The following is a 23,865-nucleotide window of genomic DNA, read 5'->3' on the forward strand; positions in this document are numbered from 1 at the left end:
GCCATTTGTCCCCTTCATTTTACTAATCCTTCCGCCATTGACCCTTGCCCTCATTATCCTGGTTATTCTTGTTTGGGTCGTCCTGAGCCTGCTTATTTTGCTCTTGGTCATACTGGCCACCATTGTCCGGCCACTTGGTCTTCCAGATTCTGGTTAGCTGTCTCACATTTGATCCTCATCTCCCTGGTCCTGCTATGGGTAATACTGTATTTTTGGTCTTCTAGATTTTGGTTGACTGTCTTACATCTGATCCTCTTTACTCTGATCCTGCTACCTCTTATACTCTTCTGCCACTTGGTAGTCTGGGCCCTAGTTCTCTATGTCCTGATTGTCATGGTCCCTATTTCCGGTCCTTGTTGTTCACTTAATCCTCCTTGATATGCTTTTCTGGGTGCCCTTGTCACTGGTCCTCCTGGTCCTCATATTCTTTGTTGCTTATCCTGGTCTCCAGGTAATATTGCACATTGCCCAACAGGTCTTGTTCTTCATAGCCCTCTTCAATCCGGCCCTAATCATCCTGGCTGTAGTCCTGCTCTTTCCCATATATTTTTTAAATAACTCCTTTCGCACCACAGACCATCCTAACCTTTAGTTGTGCTGATGTTTCTTTATCTCCAGTTCATGTAGTCCTGGTCTTAGTTCTGGTTCTTCTTTGTCTGATCCTCATATATCAGGTCTCCTGGAACAGGTCCCTCTGGCCTTGGATCTCTGAGCCCTCCTAGCCTCCCAGTTCTGCGCCCATCCAGGCCAAATATATCCTCCTGGTCTCCTAGTTTGCCTCTTCCACCTTGTTCTTATCCATCTGACCCTGATCCCCTCTATCACGGTCTTCCTAGTAATGGTCTTCCTGGGTCTGGTCCCCCTCTGATCCTCCTAATTCTCATGTTGTGGATCCCCCTGGGTCATATAATCTTTGTCATCCTGGTTTACGTTCTCCCAGAGTCTGACCCTCCTGGATTTTCTGTTCCTGGCCCGCTGTGCGTGGACTTACAGGTACTTTACATACCTCCTTGTAATTCTACTCTAATGTCTAGAGGTCTTTCTGTCCTTAGTCCTTTATGGTTGTGTTCTTCCTAATCCTGATCCATTCACTCTGGTCCCGTTGGTTCTACTTGATGTGATCTCTGTGGTCCTTACCCTCCTGCCTTTGGTCCTTCTTTCCATTAGTCTCCCGTTCTGGTCCTCCTTGGTCTGTCTACATGTATCTGCTACTCCTGTCAGTATCCGTCCTCACCCCATTGTGTCCAGATCCTCCTGTTCCACATTCTCCTGGCTCTTCTGATCCTTCTCACCTTTGCCCCGGTACCTCTAAATCTGTTTTCCCTTATCCAGTTTTTTATACCTGACAGCCTTTAGGTGGTCACCCCTAAATATTGCCCTGCCTCCCTCCACTTTTTGGACAGATGCTTCAGAGCATGGCATAGAGGCTGTTCTAGCACAGCTAAATGAGGAGGGCTCAGACCAACCAGCATAAGACTATTACCACAGGAACAGAGGTGGAGTGCTATTTAGACAGAAGCATTTGCTGTGGTCTGGGCACTGACGAAGCTAAGAACCTACCTGTTTGGGACTCACATCCGGGTTCAGGCAGACCACTGGCCCATCAGATGGCTCATGCAGATGAGGGTGAGAATCCTAAACTCTTGAGGTGGTCCATTTCTCTACAGGGGATGGACTTTACAGTGGAGCATCTCCGGGGCATTGACCACGCCAACGCTGATGGCCTCTCCAGATACTTCTGCCTTAACGATGAGAGCTCCCAGAAGATTGGATAGCTCTCCCCACTTTCAGCTGGGGGGGACACATGTTGGACCTGACAGCCTTAGTCACCCCTAACTTTTTGCTTCCCTCCTTCCACTTTTTGGACACTGTTTTTGCTGGTTTTTAGACTCTGCACATTTTACCACTGCTAACCAGTGTTAAAGTGCATATGCTCTCTTCCTTTAAACATGGTAACATTGAATCATACCCAACTGGACTATATAATTTACTTATAAGTCCCTAGTAGAGTGCACTATGTGTGCCCAGGGCCTGTAGATTAAATGCTACTAGTGGGCCTTCAGCAATGATTGTGCCACCCACTTAAGTAGCCCCTTTACCTTGTATCAGGCCTGCCATTGCAAGGCCTGGGTGTGCAGTTTCACTACCAAATCTACTTGGCATTTAAAAGTACTTGCCAAGCCTAAAACACCCCTTTTTCTACATATAAGACACCCCTAAGGTATGCTCTAGGTAACCGATAGGGCAGGGTGCTGTGTAGACAAAAGGCAGGACATGTACCTATGAAGTTTACATGTCCTGGTTATGCAAACTCCTAAATTCGTTTTTACACCCTCCCCTTCTTAGGCTAACATTGGGGCTGCCCTCATACATTGTTTGAGTGGTAGCTGCTGATCTGAAAGGACTAGGAAGGTCATATTTGGTATGGTCAGAATGGTGATTTAAAATCCTGCTCACTGGTGAAGTTGGATTTAATATTACTATTTTAGAAATGCCACTTTTAGAAAGTGAGCATTTCTTTGCACTTAAATCTTTCTGTGCCTTACAATCCACGTCTGGCTGGGTTTAGTTGACAGCTCCTTGTGCATTCACTCAGACACACCCCAAACAGAGGCTACTCAGCCTCACTTGCATATATCTTCATTTTGAATGGGTCTTCCCAGGCTGGGAGGGTGGAGGGCCTGCTTTCACACAAAGGACTGCCACACCCCCTACTTGGACCCTGGCAGACAGGACTGAACTGAAATGGGACCTGATGCACTTCTAAGCCACTCTTTAAAGTTTCCCCTACTTCAAAGGCACATTTGAGTATATAAACAGGGTCTCCCCTTCCAACTCAGACACTTCCTGGAGAAGAAACTTGTAACCAGAACCTGCATCCTGCCACGAAGAACTGCATGGCTGCCCAAAGGACTCACCTGACTGCTTTCTTTCAAGAACTGCTGCCTTGCTGTTGCCCTGCTGCCTTTCTGCTCCCTGGTTGAGGTGAAGAAGTACTCTCCAAGGGATTGGATAGAGCTTGCCTCCTGTTCCCTGAAGTCTCAGGACCAAAAAGACTTCATCTCTTCAAGAAGAACTCCTTGTGCGGTGAAATTCAATGCACAGCCTGCCAGAAATGATGCACAGCCTGCACCTCAGTGAAAATGTCACTGTACGCTGAACTGGAATGACGTAGCCCGACTTCACAACAAGAAGATCGATGCAGTGCCAGCGTAGCGACCGGAAATTCGACGCACAGCCCACTGGATCGATGCATAGCTGAGTCGGAAAGATACAGCCGGACTTCAAGATAGGTATTGACGCAGTGTCTGGCGTGCAGTAGAAAATTCGATGCAACGCCGACAGGATCAACGCAGCTACTGTGACTTTGTCCTGCCAGCACAGGAAATCCATACACTGTCCCCAGGCCATCTGAAAACCCCGCAACCTGAAGAGGATCCATGACCGAGTGCCGGAAATGGACACACAGCCTTCCCTGTGTGGAAACTAAATGACGTATTGCCGTGTGAGACCAGAGAAATCGATGCACACCCCCTTGTTTCCATGCTTCTCCTCCTCTGCAGCTCTTTGCAGAGATTTTTCACGCAAACCAGGTACTTTGTGCTTGAAAGAGACTTTGTTTGCTTTAAAAAGACTTAAGACACTTTATATCACTTTTCAAAGATATCTAAATATTTACTTATTGCATCTTTGATCGTTTTGACCTGCAGTTATTCAGCTAAATATTATATATTTTTCTAAACACTGTGTGGTGCATTTTTGTGGTGCTATATTGTGTTATTGTATGATTTATTGCACAAATACTTTACACATTGCTTCTTGAGTTAAGCTTGACTGCTCAGTGGCAAGCTACCAGATGGTGGGCACAGGATAATTTGGATTGTGCGTGACTTACCCTGACTAGAGTGAGGGTCCTTGCTTGGAAAGGGGGTAACCTTACTGCCAACCAAAGACCCCATTTCTAACATTGGTGATCAGCGATGAGGATAGGACTTGTATTTGTGCATTGACATACAGTAGCTAAGTATTTCACTACCTACTTACAGTTGAAGGTCAACTTGATTTGTATCTCTTTTTTGTCTCAGACTGGGTCTCAAGCAGGAGATTTTGACCTGGCCCTGTTGGAGACATATTCTGTCAAACAGCTGAAAGGGTTCTGCAGGGATATGGGAGTACCCACCCAAGGTGCCTCCAGAAAGAGGAGAGTGAACCTCTCCCCGACCTCCTCTCTGCCAAAGAAGGTGGTGGGTCATTGGAAGGTGTCATTCTCTCTGACTCCCTGACTCTAAACCAGAGAGGAGACTGATATGAGCTGTTAGAGCAGTTCTCTTTCCTGTACCCCCGTACTCCTGGACTGACCCACCTATGTGTCCATGAAATTGACACAGGCAACAGTCCCCCTGTGAAGAACAAAATTTACAGGTTATCGGATAAAGTAAAGGCCAGCATCAAGGAGAAGGTCTCCAAGATTTTGAGAAGTCCGGTAGTCCCTGTTGGTTCCTAAGGCTGCTGCCCCGGTGCGAAGCCAGAACTCCGGTTCTGTGTGGACTACCGGGGTCTCAACTCAGTCACAAAGGACTGGCGCTCACCCCACCCCCTGAGCTGATGAGCTCATTGACAGACTAGGCGCTGCCAAGTTCCTGAGAACGTTTGATATTACGTCAGGGTACTGGCATATCACCCTGACAGGGGGGCAAAGAGAGATCTACATTTTCCACACCTGATGGCCATTACCAGTCCCGGGTGATGCCCTTTGGGTTGAAAAATGCACTGCTACCTTCCAACGGTTGGTCAACGGGGTCCTAGCTGGCAAGGATGCCTACTGCGCAGCCTACCTAGATGACATAGCTGTCTATAGTTCCAGCTGGGAGGAACACCTGCTCCACCTCAAGGAGGTGCTTCAGGCTCTGTTGCAGGCAGGCCTGACCATCAAGGCTAGTAAGTATCAGATTGGGCAGGGTTCCGCGGTGTACTTGGGACACCTAGTAGGTGGTGGCAAGGTGCAGCCACTCCAGGCCAAGATTGAAACTATCAAGGCCTGGCAACCACCTAGAACACAGGCCTCACTGGATACTACTGCAGATTTGTCAAGGGCTATGGTATCATTGTGTCACCCTTGACAGAACTCACTTTCAAGAAACAACCTAGGTTGGTGAATTGGACAGAGGCTTGTCAGGGTAGACCCTGGAATGGGCAACATGGGTATGACATTACTGCAGTGTACTTCATAATGTAAGTAACAATAACTGATGTTTATTGCACCAATAGACATGAACATTTGACAGGAGTTACACTTGGTTAGGAATTGAAGGGGAGTGATCACGTAGCCATCCTGAACCCTCATTTAGAGTGTGTTTGTTCCATGGGCACCTAACTGCCATTTCCTAATTGACCAGTACACACAGCACAGGTAGTAGTGGCAAATGTTGTCAATGGTAAATGCCGCTTGAGGCAATGGCTTGGCACTGGGCATTGTCCCGTAGTTCATATTTAGACAATACCAGCTGTCCTTTGACAGCAGCCCAGTTTTACGTTCTGCCCTAGGCTTCTGGTCTGCTACAGCATTTCCAGCAGCCTTGGCATGGCGGTGTACCCCCACCCGTGCCGTGCCCCTTTCCCCTTTTCACTGTCTGATTTCCATGGCTGACATGCATTGTGTAGTAGGTATGTACCTCCCCCTGCTTGCAATTAGCATTTAGGCATTTTTGTCCCCCATGCAACTTACCCTGCATTTGTGTTGTTGACTCTAACCTGTGCTTTGCACCTCCATGCGTCAAACTATAAGTTTGAAGCATGGGTGGCACTAAGAAATGGCATTAACCTACTTAAAAATATTTGATGCAAAACTGCATTGGCGCAGTCAAAAAGTATAAATATGGCCCTATGTTTGGAAATCTGCACACATCGAGCTTGCTACATACCATAGACATGTCCCCCAACCTACTTGAGCATAGTTGTAATCTCATTTTGTACTTAACTGACTGTTGGCCAGCACAATAAGTTACCTTGCACAACTGCTGCCTCCCTCAAAATCTAAAGAGCAGTGTCACCTACATAGGACCCCTAGAGACCTCTAAACATGTTCATCATCTGTACCATTTCCTGAGTAACTGAAAGCTACATCTGTCAAAAGTGCTGTGACATATATGTTGGCAACAGGCATGTTATTAAGATAATCAGTAGCTCATACACATATCCTGATTGATATCAATGTATATGTGGGCAGGCGTTCCTATTCCTAACACTCACTATTCCATAGCAGCACATGTTGGCACTTGTGCAATATATCAACTCATATTCTATCCTCAAAATAGTGTCAGACATGATGTCCATATCCTAACTCAGATGACATCATCTCATAGGTCACATATTACATTTCATCATTGCATTGCACATATCAAGCCCTCTCACACAAAACCCAGGAATGACACATGTGACACACAAGGTGACACTGGCTGCCTGCACTGGGGTCTTCAAATTGGGACACTTCTCCAGTGGTGTATGGTGGAGGGCCACCTGCAATACACAACAGGAAAGCATAGCTTAGTGCTTTTTTGACATTTTATTGCATGGACAACAAGTTCACATTCAATTTATTAAGTTGAGTAAGCAAGTCAACTTAGTGGTGGGTCAGCACAACTGCCAAATATTTATATTCATTGTCATTGTCATTGTCAATTATTGATCAGTTAATTAAAACCATTACAAATAAAAGTAAGAAAGACACCGTGTGGGTTCAAATTTGTTATAACATTTATATTCTGTCTGTGAGACGAAGGACCAGATAATGGAGACCCTGGCACCACCAAAACATCACTTTCTCTGACGCTCCTGTGATGCATTTCACTGCACCATATTGACATGGATTTGTCATGCAGTTGTTTATTTGTGTTATACCTCTGTGTCCATATGGGGCAGCATGACACAATATTCTTCATCAGAGGGGCATGCAATCGTTGTTGCAGTGGCGTCGCATTATAACACCCATTGCTTTTAACCCTGCCCCAGATGTAGAACACATCTTACTAATTACCAGCACTTAAAGACTAACACCAGCCTTGGGGTGGTGCGATCATAACAAAATGTTGAGGAATGCATTGATACATCCTTGTTTCTTGTTACTGATATGTGTGTGCCAGCACACACACTAGAGCTAAAATGATATGGCAGTTTCCTCATGGTCACATAGTTCTCCCTTTCTTGACATTTACTGAATAACATTATGGATGTTTTGCCAATACTGTCTGGGTCTGCACATTTATTGAATAACATTGTGGATGTCTTGTCAATACTGTGTGGGCAGACATTGTCACCATAGTAGACCATTTATGTCCATCAAGGGATACCAATCCATGCATATACACTCCCTCAACACAGACACACTTGTCAGATATTAGAAACATTTTGGGGTGTATGTGATGCAGAATATACACAAAGAGGATTGTGCAAGTAGTCTCGACTCAGTGCCTAGCTAAGCTCCCGTAACCCCTTCGCTGCCAGGCCTTTTCCGCCTCAGGTGCCAGGCCTTTTTTTTGCTACTAGGGGCAGTGCACGCTTTGGCCCTCATAACATTTTGTACACATAAGCTGCCCACGCCATATTTGTGACCTTTTGTTCCAACATCCTAGGGATTCTAGAGGTACCCAGACTTTTTGGGTTCCCCTGAAGGAGACCAAGAAATTAGCCAAAATACAGTGAAAATTTTGTTTTTTTCAAACAAATGGGAAAAAGGGCTTCAGTAGAAGGCTTGTGTTTTTTTCCCTAAAAATGGCATCAACAAAGGGTATGCAGTGCTAAAATCACCAGCTTCCAAGTGTTGAGGAACAGGCAGACTTGGATCAGAAAACCCAATTTCTCAACACAATCTTGGCATTTTACTGGGACATACCCCAATTTAACGATTTCTTTTGCTTTTAGCCTCCTTACAGTCAGTGACGGAAATGGGTGTGAAACCAATACTGGATCCCAGAAACTTAAACATTTCTGAAAAGTAGATCCTACAAGGGTTTTCTACAGAAAATAACTACTGAAATAAAAAAAATATTGAAATTGAGGTGAACAAAATAGCCATTTTTCTCCACGTTTTACTCTGTAACTTTTTCCTGCAATGTCTGATTATTGATAGCAATATACCATTACGTCTGCTGAACTCTTGTGGTTGCAGGGATATATAGGGCTTGTAGCTGCACCTTTCAGTGGGTTTTCATTCTATACCTGGTATACAGCAATTCATTTGCTGAAATATAAAGAGTGAAAAATAGGTATCAAGAAAACCTTTCTATTTCCAAAATGGGCACCAGATAAGGTGTTGAGGAGCAGTGGTTATTTGTACATCTCTGAATCCTGGGGTGCCCATACTAGCATGTGAATTACAGGGCATTTCTCAAATAAACATCTTTTTTACACACTGTCTTATGTTGGAAGGAAAAAATGTAGAGAAAGACAAGGGCCAATAACACTTGTTTTGCCATTCTATGTTCCCCAAGTCTCCCAAGACAAATGATACCTCACTTGTATGGGTAGACCCAGTGCCCGCGACAGGAAATGCCCCAAAACACAACGTGGACACATCACATTGTCCCAAAGAAAACTGAGGTGTTTTTTGCAAGTGCTTACCTGTGGATTTTGCCCTCTAGCTCAGCTGGCACCTAGGGAAACCTACCAAACCTGTGCATTTTTTTAAACTAGAAACCTAGTGGAATCCAAGATGGGGTGACTTGTGGGGCTCTAGCTAGGTTCTGTTACCAAGAATCCTTTGCAAACCTCAAAATTTGGCAAACAAAAACACTTTGGGGGTGATTCTAACCCCGGCGGTCGGCGGAGAGGCGGCGGTCGGACCGCGAACAGACCGGCGGTCCAAAAAATGGCATTCTGACCGCGGCGGTCACCGCCGCCATCGACCGCCACTTTCCCACTCCGACCGCCACGGCGGTCATGACCGCCGGGCTGGAGTTTGCGCACTCCGGCCCGGCGGTCGACCCAAGACCGCCAACCGCATCATGACCCTGCTTACCGCCGCGGTTTTTGGCGGTCGGGAACCGCCATGCGAACCATGGCGGTAGGCACTATCGGGGCCAGGGAATTCCATCCCTGGCACTGATAGGGGTCTCCCCCACCCCCCACTACCCCCCACGAGTCCCCCCCCCACACCCTCCACCCCCTGCCACCCCCAGAGATGTTACAAACCCCCTGCCCCCCCCACCCCGACATGCACATACACGCACCCCGACATGCACGCACCCCCAACATGCACATATGCACACCCCCTACACACACACATACACAACGGGGCACATACCCGCACACATACATGCCAACATGCGCACCCGCCGAACTACACACATTGCCCATAGGCACAGCAGCACCCCCCGCCCGCATGCACGCACTCACACACCCCCTCTACACACCCCCATGCACGCACACATCACACAACACCCCCCTCCACCCCCTCCCCTCACGGACGATCAACTTACCTTGCGTTGGTCCTCCGGGAGGCGACGGGAGCCATAGGGACGTGACCGCCAACAGAAGACCGCCAACAGAAGACCGCCACACAGAAATGTGGGTCGTAATTCTGTGGGCGGTGTTCTGCTGGCGTGGCGGTGGAGGTTGACCAGTCTCCACTTTCCCGCCGACCGCCAGTGTGGCTGCTGGCGGTTTTCCGGCGGAACGCTCCCAGTGGTCGGAATACGCGCCGCGGCATACCGCCGCGGTCGGCGGTCTTTACCGCGGCGGTAACTTGGCGGTCTTGCGAAAAGACCGCCAAGGTCAGAATCACCCCCTTTGTCCTCACATTTCTGTGACAGAAAGTTCTGGAATCTGAGAGGAGCCACAAATTTCCTTGTACCCAGCGTTCCCCCAATTCTCCCAATAACATTGTACCTCTCTTGTGTGGGTAGGCCTAGTGCCCGTGACAGGAAATGCCCCCAAAACACAAAGTGGACACATCACATTTTCCCAAAGAAAACAGAGGTGTTTTTTGCAAAGTGCCTACCTGTGTATTTTGGCGTCTAGCTCAGCTGGCACCTCGGAAAACCTACCAAACCTATGCATTTTTTAAAACTATACACGTAGGGGAATCCAAGATGGGGTGACTTGTGGGACTCTCACCAGTTTCTGTTACCTAGAATCCTTTTCAACCCTCAAAATTTGGCAAAAAAAACACTTTTCCTCAAATTTCGGTGACAGAAAGTTCTGGAATCTAAGAGGAGCCACAGATTTCCTTCCATCCAGCATTCCCCCAAGTCTCCCGATAAAAATGATACCTCACTTGTGTGGGTAGGCCCATTGCCCGCAACAGTAAAAGCCCCAAAACACAACGCGGACACATTACATTTTTCCACAGAAAACAGAGCTGTTTTTTGGAAAGCGTCTAGCTGTGGATTTTGGCCTCTAGCACAGCCGGCACCTAGGGAAACCTACCAAACCTGTGCATTTTTCAAAATTAGAGACCCAGGGGAATCTAAGATGGGGTGACTTGTGGGGCTCTCACCAGGTTCTGTTACCCAGAATCCTTTGCAAACCTCAAGATGTGGGGAAAAAACATTTTTTCCTCACATTTCGGTGACAGAAAGTTCTGGAATCTGAGAGTAGCCACAAATTTCCATCTCACCAGCGTTCCCCCAAGTCTCCTGATAAAAATAGTACCTCACTTGTGTGGGTAGGCCTAGTGCCCGCAACAGGAAATGCCCCAAAACACAATGTGGACAAATCATATTTTTCCAAAGAAAACAGAGGTTTTTTTTTGCAATGTGCATACCTGTGGATTTTGGCCTCTAGCTCAGCCAGCACCTAGGAAAACCTACCAAACCTGTTCATTTTTGAAAAGTAGAGACCTAGGGGAATCCCAGATGGGTTGACTTGTGGGACTCTCACCAGGTTCTGTTACCTAGAATCCTTTGCAAACCTCAAAATGTGGCTAAAGAAACACTTTTTACTCACATTTCGGTGACAGAAAGTTCTGGAATCTGAGAAGAGCCACAAATTGCCTTCCACCCAGCGTTCCCCTAAGTCTCCCGATAAAAATAGTACCTCACTTGTGTGGGTAGGCTTTGTCCTCGCAACAGGAAATGCCCCCAAAACACTATCTGGACACATCAAAAACAAAACCACCTGTTTTGCAGGGGGCACCTGCTTTGTTTTTCCTGGGTGCAGCAGCCATCTTGGGAAACCTACCAAACTCAGACATTGCTGAAAACTAGACACCAGAGGGAGTCTAGGGAGGTGTGACGTGCGTGGATCCCCCAATGTTTTCTTACCCAGAATTCTCGACAAACCTCAAATTTAGCTAAAAAAATCTAATTTTTCCCACATTTGTGTGTGGGATCACCACACCGGGACAAATTCCCTACCACCCGTTCCCCTCGGTCTCCCAGTAAAAATGATACCTCACTTGTATGGGTAGGCCAAGTGCTTGTGACAGGGAAGAGCCAAAAACACATCGAAATTGAGGGGGAACCAAAGCGGGTCCAAAAGGGCAGTTTGAAAAAAAACATTTTTAGGCAGACAAGTGCAGCAGAAATGTTGTTGATATAGATCCCTGGTGTCTAATGGTTATCGGCCTAATTATATAAGGCAGAACTGCCCCCAGGGTGGGCAGAAATGGCCTAAAAATAATGTGGGTCCCACCTGGGGAGCGGCCCTTGTTCAAGGGGCTGCTCCACTTATGCGCAAGTATGAATAAAATAAATACTCCCTGGTGTCTAGTGATTTCTTCCCCCCCTGGGGGCAGATCAGCCTAATTAAATTAAGCTGATCTGCCTTCGGGGGGGAGTAATGGGCTAAAAATAATTTGGCCCCCCGGGAACGACCCTTGCCTAAAAGGTCGCTTTCCAAACATAACAAAATAAAAATAAAAAAAAATAAAAAATGGGGCAAGTATGAATAAAATAAATAATCCCTGATGTCTAGTGGTTTCTGCCCCCTCCAGGGGGGGCAGAAATGGCCTAATAATAATTTGTCCACCCCGGGAGCGACCCTTGCCTAAGGGGTCGCTGCCCAAACATAAAAAAAAAAAAAAAAATCCCTGATGTCTAGTGGTTTTCTGCCCCCTCGACCCCCTTCCCCCCCGGGGGAAAGGCCTTTCCTCTCTCTTAGCATTTCTGCTGTCCTATCGCAGTGCTTGGGCAAGGGCCGCTCCCCAGGGGGGGGACCGGCCTAATGTTATTAGGCCTTTCCTCTCCTTTCATGCCTCTCTGCCCCCTCCACGTGATCGTAAGATAAATGCTTTTGCATTTGTCCTCCGATCGGCATCCTCCGATCGGCGCTGAAAGTTGAGCTTCCAGCGCGGAGGGGAAGGCCTCTAATGAGGTCAGTGTGCTAGCGCTCCTCCCGGGGGCCCATAGCAGGACGAGCTGGTTTCGTCCTCGGCACCAGGCAACCGTTGCCGAGAGCAAGACCAGCTCGTCCTGGGCACCCACAGGGTTAAATGCTGTTGGCCAAAGACACAAAGGGGTTGATTTAAGGAAAGTGGTGCTGCACCTAGTGCCTTGCGTCTGTCCTTGTGCCCCTTAGCACCCCCTTTACCCCCACCATGTGTGCGCTGTATTAAATATATGGCATACCATGCCGCAGGGTAGGGGCAATTGCATCATTTCATATAGATGCAAATGATGTACTCAGTAGGTTGGCACCAAAAAACGTGCACTATTCCTTCAGAATACATGGAAAACCATCATATATAAAGGTATGTCCCCTTTTAACGCCTGCTCTGAGCAGGCATTCAAGCAGGAAAAATGGCCTAGGATATGTAAAGTTTTTCCCTGCCCCATTTATTTTGCCCCCCTAAAAGGGGAAGGCCCCCCTCTCATACATGATGCCTGATGCAGCCATCATGTTGTGCAAGGCTTAACAAAGTGGCGTTTTGCATGCATTGCAACACTTTATTAATATGGTGTTGGGAAAATGCTACTTCAGCCCTGGCTTAACGTCATTTGTGTTTTTCACAATGGCAGTGCTAAGGTTGTGTTAGGGGCTCTTAAATCTGGCCTACAACAACCTGTCCTGACTCTTGACAAAACATGCTGCAGTTGACCTTATCTCTGTCTGTCATGCACATGCAAATAAGGATGTAGCAATGCAAATCGGGTACTCACCGACTGGTCCACCAAACTGTATCCTGCTCCTGTGCTATCAGGTAAGCCTAACAGTGCTTTAACTGGTGGTTGGTGCGCACTACTCCAAATATTCTGCCCAAGTTGTGGGGCACCTTGCCCCTCCACAGCTTCCCTGCCTCTGTGGGGTAGCCTTGGATTAGGCGGCCACCCAAAACTAGCATCATCAGAAGGTAAGGCTGCACCAACCAATTTGGAGACCTAAACATTTTAGGTAATTTTGTCACTGTTGGTAACCTACTCTTGGTCAGGCATATGAGTGTCAATGAGAGAAGTGTTTTCATATGTGGTATGTGATGGTATCATACAGACTATACTGGGTAACCTTGCTGACACATGTCAACCATTGTAGGTAATTGCAAACCCTTTTCTACCTAGGCCATACACCTGTACATCAGTTTTCAAATGTATATCTGGATTAGTTGCAGGCATATGTCAAGACAGCAGATTTCTGTGACAAGTGTGTTAGAATGTACATAGGGATTGGGAAAGACTCTGTCTACATTCCACCCAAACATTAACGTGCATTCTCCCATTTTATAGTTAAATCCTGGCTATGGGCCCTATGTATAGAGAGTGGATTAGTACTCATTGCTGCTTCACTTGTATAGCAACCCTTAGTGCACTCCACAGCCAAAATGTGTGTACTATATTTGAGGTACACCACACCAAGTGGTACGTTTGGGCCCAATAGTGGTGCTGGAGCATAATGCCATAGAATTAGGGTGCGGGCTTAGGCTCAAACTTTGGTTCCTAACCCTGAACAGTCAATGAAGGGCCATTGATACCAATAGTCTCCTCCCTTATCACAAATGCCCAGTTCTGGCATAGCAGCTATCCCACTGAGATGTGACACATTTCAGTTCCTATTTTTCTAATGCACCATTTGGAAACAGCCTCTACAGAATGTGCACCACCCTTGAAAAAAATCTTGCCAGGTGTTGGGATGATATAGGGATAGGGATATGAGTTAGCACAATGCCCACTTAACGCCACATATTTTTTGTTGTGCGCGGATCTAGGCCTTTGAGAGCCACATGGTCATGAGTTGTGTGGCACTGATATGTGGCATGGAGGGGCTAGACCCTCCTACATCACAATGCATGTTATAGCCATCTTTGTTACTGTTGTGTTTCTTTCCTGCTCTCTGAATTATCAGCAACATTCCAATGGTATATGGAGTGGAGAAAATATTTAAAAAGTGATATTATTTGTATAGTGGCTAGGTGTAGATGTTCTGCACAATTTTTTGTCTCCTGCAAACTCCAGCAGCAGTGTTTTGTAGTTCCCCCTCCAACTGTGCTGCACCATTATCATCCTCTCCCTCATTGGGGACATCTACCAGTTTATCAAAGGGAACATTGGTCCGTATACATTTGTTATGCAAGATGGCACATACAAGTAATGTCTTGCATACCAGGGGTGGTACATGCAACAGGCTTCCTCCTTTCAGGGCCAGGCACCTGTACCCTGACTTCAGGAGCCCAAATGTCCTCTCCACTACATTTTGTGACCTTGTGTGCCCTTTATTGTATGCATGTTCTTCCACCATTGTCAGATTGCCAAAAAGAGTCCTCACCCATGGCTGTATGCCATAACCTTGGTCGGCTGCAAAGGAGTGAGAGGACATGTTTTGGTAATGCATATTTGTGATTTTGTATGTTCCATAGCAGATGTTAGTTTTAGGTGGAGTGGTGACTCTGATTTACTTTTGGTATTGTGTGTGTTCCTGTTTTCCCAGTCATCATGTGTACAAGGGTGTGATTCACTCAATTGGATGAATAGCAAGTAGGTGCAGTGGAATCGCCAAGATTCCTATTCATGATTTATCACAGACACTTTCAACACATGAACAGGGGGCACATCATATTTTTGCATGGGTGTTTTTGTAAGGTGCATAACAGGTCAGGCATGTTCTCAATACTCCTACAGAGTCCTACTTTGGCATCCATTATCTTGACAGTATTGCACCTACTCTGCGCCATAGTGTCCCGTTAAATTGTATATGGTGTACACATGGTGGCGTTAGGGGGTGATAACAGGTGCATATGAAGTGGCACTGGACTAGATGCAGCACCACTTCTCATTTATCTTCATCATGGTCTTTCATGGCTGGTGATGCTGTATTCCTATGTGTGCTAAACTATGCAGCAGGCAGATGAAGGTGCAGACTATAGGTATGCAGGTATGTGTAAGTGATATTTAGTCGGTAATTGCAACACTTGGATGACATTTGATATTGGTGCAGCCAATGGCTTGTACACCATGACACATGTGGGTCTGTGTCTATGTGTGACTTTCTTTACATTGACATGGCCAATGCCATTCACATAGCTGAGCTATTCATTGTTTGGTGCCATGTGTGTGGGATCTGTATTTAGTTGTCAAACAGTGGTTTGGGCCCAGCTTCTGTATGCAAAGTGAACATAGCTCCACCTGCCCTTCACGTGGTGTGCCAGTCAGGTAGTGGCTGTATTAAGTAGATATGGGTGTATGTGTGTGAATGTGTGCATGATGTGCAATGAGTGCGGTGTAGTGTGGCATGTGGAATATGTGTTGTTGTCTGTACATCTGTGTTCCCCAGCCCATGTGTGTTTAGTGTGATGTATGCCTGTATGTATGTGTGTAGTGTGATGTACTGGTTGCTATGATAGCTTACCTACGAGCCATAGTGCCCATCCTGGAACTGCTCGTTGATGGTGGAATGGCGGAATATGAGGCATCTTGTACGCTGCCAAGATATTTGGCTAGGATGTTAGTAAAGAGCCCACGGTGGTCCACAATGGCCTGCGCATTTATGGAATGGGTGTGTTTGCGGTTCCTGTAGAGCTGTTCCATTGCAGCAGGTGGCATAAGTTGACATGGTTGAAGACAATTGCATCCAGCACATGCAGGGACCCAGCAATATTATAGACACCTTGCTTGGTCTCCTGCTGCAGTTGCTGGGTGTTGGGGAAGCAGATGTGGTGGGATGTGCGGCAAATGATTGCGTCAAGAACCTTTAGTAAGAAGGCTGAGAAGGATGACTGAGCGCTACCAGCCACTTCTGCGCCCGTTGTCTGGAATGATCCTGATGCCAGCATATGGAGGACAGCAAGGAGTTTGGTCATGGGTGGAATATTTGTTGGAGTTTCCACCCTTGCAGTGATGTCTGGCACGGTGTGGTGCAGCAGCATACAATGGTCTACCTCTTCAGACTGTAAGGTTCTGATGACATCTTGTTCCCTGAGCCCACTGAAGGTTATGCACTGTTGGAATATCCTCTCTCGCTTCGGGACTGCCTTTGTGGCTGCTGTGGTAGTGTTTTGGGTTGCTGTGGTAGTGCTGGAGAGACCTGTTTTTGTTGCTGTCATCTGCCGCATGTGCCAAGTTGGAACATTAAAAGTTCCATGTTGTCCAGGAAGTTGCCAATGCTCCTCCTGTGTGTTTTCCTTAAGGAGTGGTGAGTGGGCCTCATTATAATGCCTTGTCTGACCAGGCGTCAAAGTTTGAGGCAAATTGGGCTTTATGTCATTTTTTAGGACCGATTCCTTTGTGTGCGTCGTTTTAGCATCAGGCAGTAAATATGGTGCTAGTGGGCTAGCAACATTTTTTGGAAGGGAATGTCTACCTTGCATATCATTGTCTCAAAACAATGCAAGGTGGGTTGGCGCTCCTAAAAAATAGACGGGTCTAGGGTCAAAATATAAACGCAGCAGTAGGTTTGCGCTGATTTTGCGTAAAAGAAATTATGCAAAGGCGGCGCAAACTCTTCATGAATATGTGCCATAGATTACCTTGGGACCTATTTTTCACTGCATATTTCACCATATGAATTGCTCTATAGTCAGTACACAATGAAAAGCCATTGTACGGTGCTGCTCAGTGGTTGGCTATGGGTACCTCAGGTTCTTGGAGAACCTACACATCCCATTTATCCCCACAACCAAAAGGATATAGGAAATGCAATGATACATTACTTTTGTATATCGGCCATTGTGACAAATAGTTACAGATGAAAACATTGTTACAAATGCCTGTTTTTTCCGACTTGTTTTCAATATTTCTTTCTTCCAACAGTTAGTTTATTATGGAAAACCTTGAGGCAGCTACACATATGACCCTTTGATGAGTTTAAAATGTTTTCTTCTTTTCAGAAATATATAGTTTTCCTGGATCACCTATGGTTTTAATACTGGTTTCTGCCACAAAATAATAGGTTGAAAGCATAAAAAATTTGAAAAATCAGCTACCTCTTGGAACAATGCCAAACCTGTGGTAAAAAATGTGTTTTTGTGATTCAGGTCTTCGTCTTCCTGAATGCTGGGAGGACGATGACATTAAATACAGTAAACTGCTCGCTGATGCTGTTTTTATGAAAAAAACAAACACTTCTATCCAGCACACTTTTTTCCTATTTTATTATTAAAAACGTACAATTCAGCTGTACTTTGGTTATTTTCTCTGTCCTCTCCAGGGGAATCCACAAACCCAGATACCATGAGAATCCGCAGGATATTGGTAAATAATGGTGCACATTTGGAGTGGATAAAAAGGTATGGAAGCCTAAACATGAACCTCCACAAATAGCCAAAAAAGGGCTGAGCTCTGTGTAGGGGGAGGCCGAGGAGTTTGACACTATGTCCCACCACAGCCTGATCCAGAGGCTTCATCAGATTGAAATCCAAGAGGATGCCCTCAAATGACCCGCATCCTTCCTCATAGGAAGAACACAGAGAATACACCTTCAATTGTTCACCTCTGAGAGCAGGAATATTACCTGCTGGATCCCTCAAGGTTCATCCCTCAGGCATACGCTATTCAATGCCTACATGACCCCTCAGGCCAACATCATCAGAGACTGCAAAGTGAACATCATCACCTATGCAGATGACAACCAGCTTATCTTCTCTCTATCTGAAGACCATCCACCACAGAGGCCAACTTCCACATGTGCATAAACCAGTGCTGGTGACTGGATGCAAAGCAACTGCCGCAATTTCAGCACAGGCAAGATAAAAGTACTGATCTTCAAGAACAACACATCCCTGTGGAAAGGCTCCTCGTGGCCTGCTGAACTGGGAACCCCTATCACCCCCACGAACCATGCCCGGAACCTCAGCATCATCCTTGACAGCAAACTCATCATGAAGAACCAGATCAATGCAGTCTTCTCTGCCTGCTTCCACACCCTGCACATGCTATGAATGATGTTAAAATAGTTTTCAATCTCCACCAGATACACAGTAAACTAAGCCCTTATCACCAGTCACCTAGACTACGGCAATGCACTATATGCAGGAATTACCAGACGCCTCTTGAAGAGACTGCAGACCATTCAGGATTCAGTAGCCAGGCTCCTTCTCGACCTCCCCAGACAGACCCACATCACCCCTCACATGAATAAACTCTGCTAGCTCCCCATCCACAAGAGATGTTGATTTAAGATTTTGATCCATGCCTACAAAGCCTTAAACAACCAAGTACCAGCTTAGATCAACCGCTTCCTGAGCTTCTCCCAAACCTCCAGACCCCTGTGATCCTTCTTCTTCTCCCTCACTCACACTTCCCACATTTGCTCAAGTAAAAATGGAGGATGCTCCTTCTCCTACTTCGTGACAAAGTCCTGGAACAACCTCCCCCTCCATCGATGGACCTCATCCTCTCTCCAGGAATTCAGAAGAAGGCTCAAGACCTGGCTATTCAAATGATGCTACCCAAGCAGCTTGGCTCTCAGCACATGGATACCTTCTTGGGTGATTAGCTGCACTTTGTAAATCCAGTTTGATTGATTGATTGATTGAGTGATTGATTCATTGATTAAGGAGTTGATATAAATTAAAATAAGATATAAGTGCTATTGTTGAAAAGAGTCCATCAGAGACAATACTCCTCTTCAGGAGAACATATTGAAGCAGTCAGAACTGTTGAAATGATGATCAGGGCAGCACAGAATTTGTGCACCATGCCCATCAATGATACAGCATGATCTTGCTTCCTTGCGAACCCTGGCACTATCTTAGAAATCCCTGGGAAAAATCAGTCAAAAAAAGAAGGTTTGTTGTTTGCACTATCATCCAAAACAGAAATTTGTGAAATGCGGATATTGTTTATATTGCATGAAATATGGCAAAGTATCATCTGTTGGAGACAGCAGCTTGACAGCAACTGTTGGCTGCCGATAAAATAGCCTCTCATTTTAATTTTTTAATTTGTTTTTGGTCCAGTGCTAGACACCCTAGTTTCCAGTTATTTTTGGTTGAACCCTTACAAAAATTAAATATTACAGAAAAAATGTAAACATTTTTGGAAAATAAAAAAAAGATTCTTGTTAGATCCATTTTTTCTGGTTAAAAAACTGAAAAATAGTTTAAGTTTTTTATCATGTCCTTCTATCAATGTTAATACAAGTGTATAATCCACATCAGTAGACCACAACAGGTAAAACTAAATATCCCTTTGTTGTTCCTCAGCATGTTAGTGCCATTGATTTCCTTATGATGATTCCGACTATCATTGGAGGAAAAGTGTGGGTCTAAATAGCTGAAGCTCTGGGTATTTATGATCTTGTCCCCTCTAATATACAAGGGAAGTGCCTTTTATTTAGCTTACCACAGCTCATAATACATTGTTTGTGATTAATCCTTAGGCCCAACTCCTCCAAAAACTCTGTAATGGTATTAAATACGACTCTACAAGCCAATAAGCATTAGAAATAATTTTACAGCATTATCTGTATACAACATTATTGGTATAGGCTGTTGACTAACCCTGGGAGTTATGTTACTGCTGAAACTGTTTTAGCACCATATAGAATCATCATTTCTTTGATGGGCTTAGTATCTAATCTGGTTGTAAAACGAAATATCCCTTTTGTTGTTTCTCAGCATGTTAGTGCAACTGATTTCCTTATGATAACTCTAACAACAATTAGAGGAAAAGTGCAAACCTAAATAGCTGAAGTTCTGGTTATTTATGCTCCTGTCCCCTTTAATATAAAAAGGATGCCGTTTTATTCTAACTTTACCACAGCTCAAATCATTACATCTAATTTCTCTATGACCTCGGTAACTGTATTAATAATATGGCAGCAAGAAACACTTTTACAGCATCATCTACATACAATATTAATGATACAGGCAGATGGCCAACTCTTGGAGTGTCAGTGCCAAGTGATTGCAATTTTCCATCTAAACCATTGGTATAAAGAGAGAAAAGAAATGGTGCAAAAATGCATACTTGTCTCACCCCTCTTCCTAACGTATCTTATTGGATTTGTTCTCCTAGCAGCCCAAGAAGAACCCTAGATAATAATACGGTATACAATATAATAGTTTGTTATTTAAGATTCACATATTTGTACATAATGAAGTAGATTTACAGATGAACGTCTGTTAGAAATTAGGTATCTAGCTGGCACAGGTATGCACCCTGTCCAAGTAGGAACAGCAATCCTAGTCAAGATAAGTCAGATATGCACCCTAAATTAACCTGTGCTCACCCTTTGGTGCTTGGCACAGAGCAGTCAGGCTTCACTTAGGAGACAATGTGTAAAGTATTTGTGCAACACTTAAATTTCAGTAACACAGTGAAATACACCACAAAAAGACTCAATTCCAACAAGTAAAACAAGGCAATTCAACAAACATCCAATAAGTAGATCCTGAGATATCCAAGTTTAAAGATTTAGGTGAAAATAGTACATAAAGGAGCAAAGCGCCAACTGCAGTTAACTGGTTGTGCCGGACCAGTCACTAGCCCTTGGAGAACTTGGAGTATGTAGAGAACAGGTCCAGTCCTTCTCACTTAAGTTAAGAAGCAGCAGGCAGCAGGCCAACACAGCAAAGTACACATCAAGTAGTAGGCCAACACAGCAATGCAGTAATCAGAGTGGTGGTACCTCCTGATAGCACAACAGTCCTACTTCCTGGCAGAATGTCCTTGTTTTCAGTAGGGTTATGATTTGGTGGGCAATAGGGTCCGGTACTTACACCCCAATGTGCCTTTAAAGTGGGATAGACTTCAAAGAGGCCTTTGAAGAGCACAATGCCCTTTCCTTTCCTGGTTCCAGATATTAATGAGAGTAATAATCATATAGGTGTCATCTGCATAGGACACTAATTTAACATCCCATCTTTCAATCACCTCACATAAAGGGAGCATAAAAAGTGTAGGACTCAGGGTCAAGCCCTGGGGCTTGCCTTGTTATAGTGGAAAGATCTCAGAGGCACAGGACTGCTGTACAACCTGAGAAGTGTGGTTGGAAAGAAAGGAGGAAATCCACTTTAAAGCCAGTCCACTAATACCCAAGGACCATAACCGTTCCAGCAGCATGCCACGGGAAACAGTGCCAAATGCCTCACTTAAAACTAGCATGATCAATGCAACGATGTCCCCTTCATCCAAGGTATGCCTGAGCAATTCTGAGGCCAATAGCAGAGCGAACTCAGAACTGTGATGAGGACGAAAGTTCTCATGCAACAGGTTGCATCAACTGCTGATGCACACATTTCTCAGCTACTTAAACAACAAAAGGCAACAGAAAGATAGGTCTCACATTTTCTCGCTTGCTATGATACAACAAGGGCATTTTCAAAAGTGGAACCACAGTAGCGTGTTTCCATTCAGAGAGGACTTGACCTAACTTCAAGGATGAACTCACAAGCTCACGAAGAGCAGGGACAATCACCTCCATACCTCATTCTAGAATCTTAGGCAGGGCTGAGTCAAGTGGTGATGCAGATTTAATCTTAGCAATCACCCACTGAAGATCAGGCAGTGATGCAATTTCCAGTTTTGTCAGACCTTTTCTAGTCTTATTTGGGATAGACCATTAATTTATGACAAGTTACTTCCATAAACTCTTGTAGAAAGGAAGACAAGATCTTATCTATCTTGTCAGAAAAATATTGTGCTATTTCATTGTGTTCCAGAGATGACAGAGATTTAACAATAGTGAAGATCTCCTGTGCTGAGTTCTGAACCAGATCGACTTTCTGATCATAAAATTGTCTTTGGCTGGCCCTGATCTGTTTGAGATAGTCTTTCACAGCTTGTAACTACATCTCTCTTTCCAAATTATCATAGTTCCTTTGCCATTGTCACTCTAGTTGCTTGCACCGTTTTTTCAGAATTCTGAGCTCTTCATTGAACCACTCTGCTGAGGGTGTAGAGCAGGCAGATGATTGTATCCCTATTGGTGTTAGATCGTTCAAGGCTTTGCTAATCCATTTAGTGAAATGTAAGTGAGCTAGCTAAACTGATGCAGTTACAGGGGGTGGGAACAGATGCCTCTAATGCCAGTGTAAAGGATTTAGAAGTGACTTTAGCCCATTTAAGCACTGAATATTGATGGTCTTTGGGGGCAAAGGGAAAGGTAAAGTCCCTTGATTTGAAAAGGGATTGCTTAGTGGTTAGGGTTGAGATGCTTACTCTAAATGAATTTGTAAAGACAGGGTCTAAGGTGTGCCCCATCTTATGAGTTGGAGCCTGCACCAATTGTGTCAGGTGACTAAGGCCCTCATTACAACCCTGGTGGTCAAAGACTGCCAGGGCTGTTTTGCCGATTGCACCGCCAACAGGCTGGCGGTGCAATCTTGCGAATTACGACTGCAGCGGAAGCGTCACGGTCGCACCACCGGGACCGGCAGTTTTCCGCCACGTTGGTCCCAGCGGTTGTAATCCTCCAGGGCAGCGCTGCTTGCAGCACTGCCCAGGGGATTACGAGTCCCCGTCCCGCCAGCCTTTTCATGGCGGTAGGAACCACCATGAAAAGGCTGGTGGAAAGGGGAGACGGGGGCCCCCTGGCACAGCCCCATGAAGCTTTTCACTGTCTGCACAGCAGACAGTGAAAAAAGTGACGGGTGCAACTACACCCGTCACACCACCGCAACACCGCCGGCTCCATTTGCCGGGTCCCGTATTGCAGCTGACATCGGTTTCCGCCCCCCTGCCCTGCGGGGATGTCGTAAGGGCCACCGCGGGAGTGCGGCCGCATTGGCGGCCGCACGGCGGTTACAACTTGGCGGGCGGCGGTTGTAATGAGGGCCTAAGTCTTCCACTAACGTCATTGCATTACGGGAGGATCATAATATATGTATTCAATAATCTCAGGTAGTAATGGCAAGAAAAAATGCCCCTCCTGGTAGCGTCCAATTTGGTTAAGTTAATACAATAGTCCACAAGTGGTGCAACTGGTCTAGTGCCCTACCACCCCAAAGGACATGAATATTGTCTATGGGTATACACCATGGACAATCAACAGATAAGACCACAGCACACAAAACCTATATAGTAGTATAGTAGAAGAGCGAACTTCGGAACAACAGATCCGTTGATGTGTGAAACAGTACTCTTCTTTGTGTTCCAGAAAGATGTTTATTAGGATTAGTAGTTTGATTAGACACAGCCAATCAAGCACAGCAGACATGTGTTTTGTCACACAGTAACTTTTTCAAGGCTAGACTGTAGATGAGTCGTTAGGATATCCACCCGGAAAAGATGGAATGTGGGAGCTGGATTTGTATCCTAATTAGATGAGTGGGGAGGTAAATCACTCCGGTGTCCTATAGTATAAGGACACCCAGGATAATGTGTACCATATGTACAAACAGAAGACAAGTCCTAAATAAGCGAAGAATAGGGGACCGAAGAAGAAGGGACCTTGGTAAGTCCCCTGGGTTGTGCTGGGCGCGTGCTTCAAATTTCAAACAGTTCTCCAACTCCAATATATAAACATAGATTATATATGTATCTTTAAAATGACACCAAAATG

Source organism: Pleurodeles waltl, chromosome 5 (assembly GCF_031143425.1).
Source record: "Pleurodeles waltl isolate 20211129_DDA chromosome 5, aPleWal1.hap1.20221129, whole genome shotgun sequence".
Lineage (NCBI taxonomy): Eukaryota > Metazoa > Chordata > Amphibia > Caudata > Salamandridae > Pleurodeles > Pleurodeles waltl.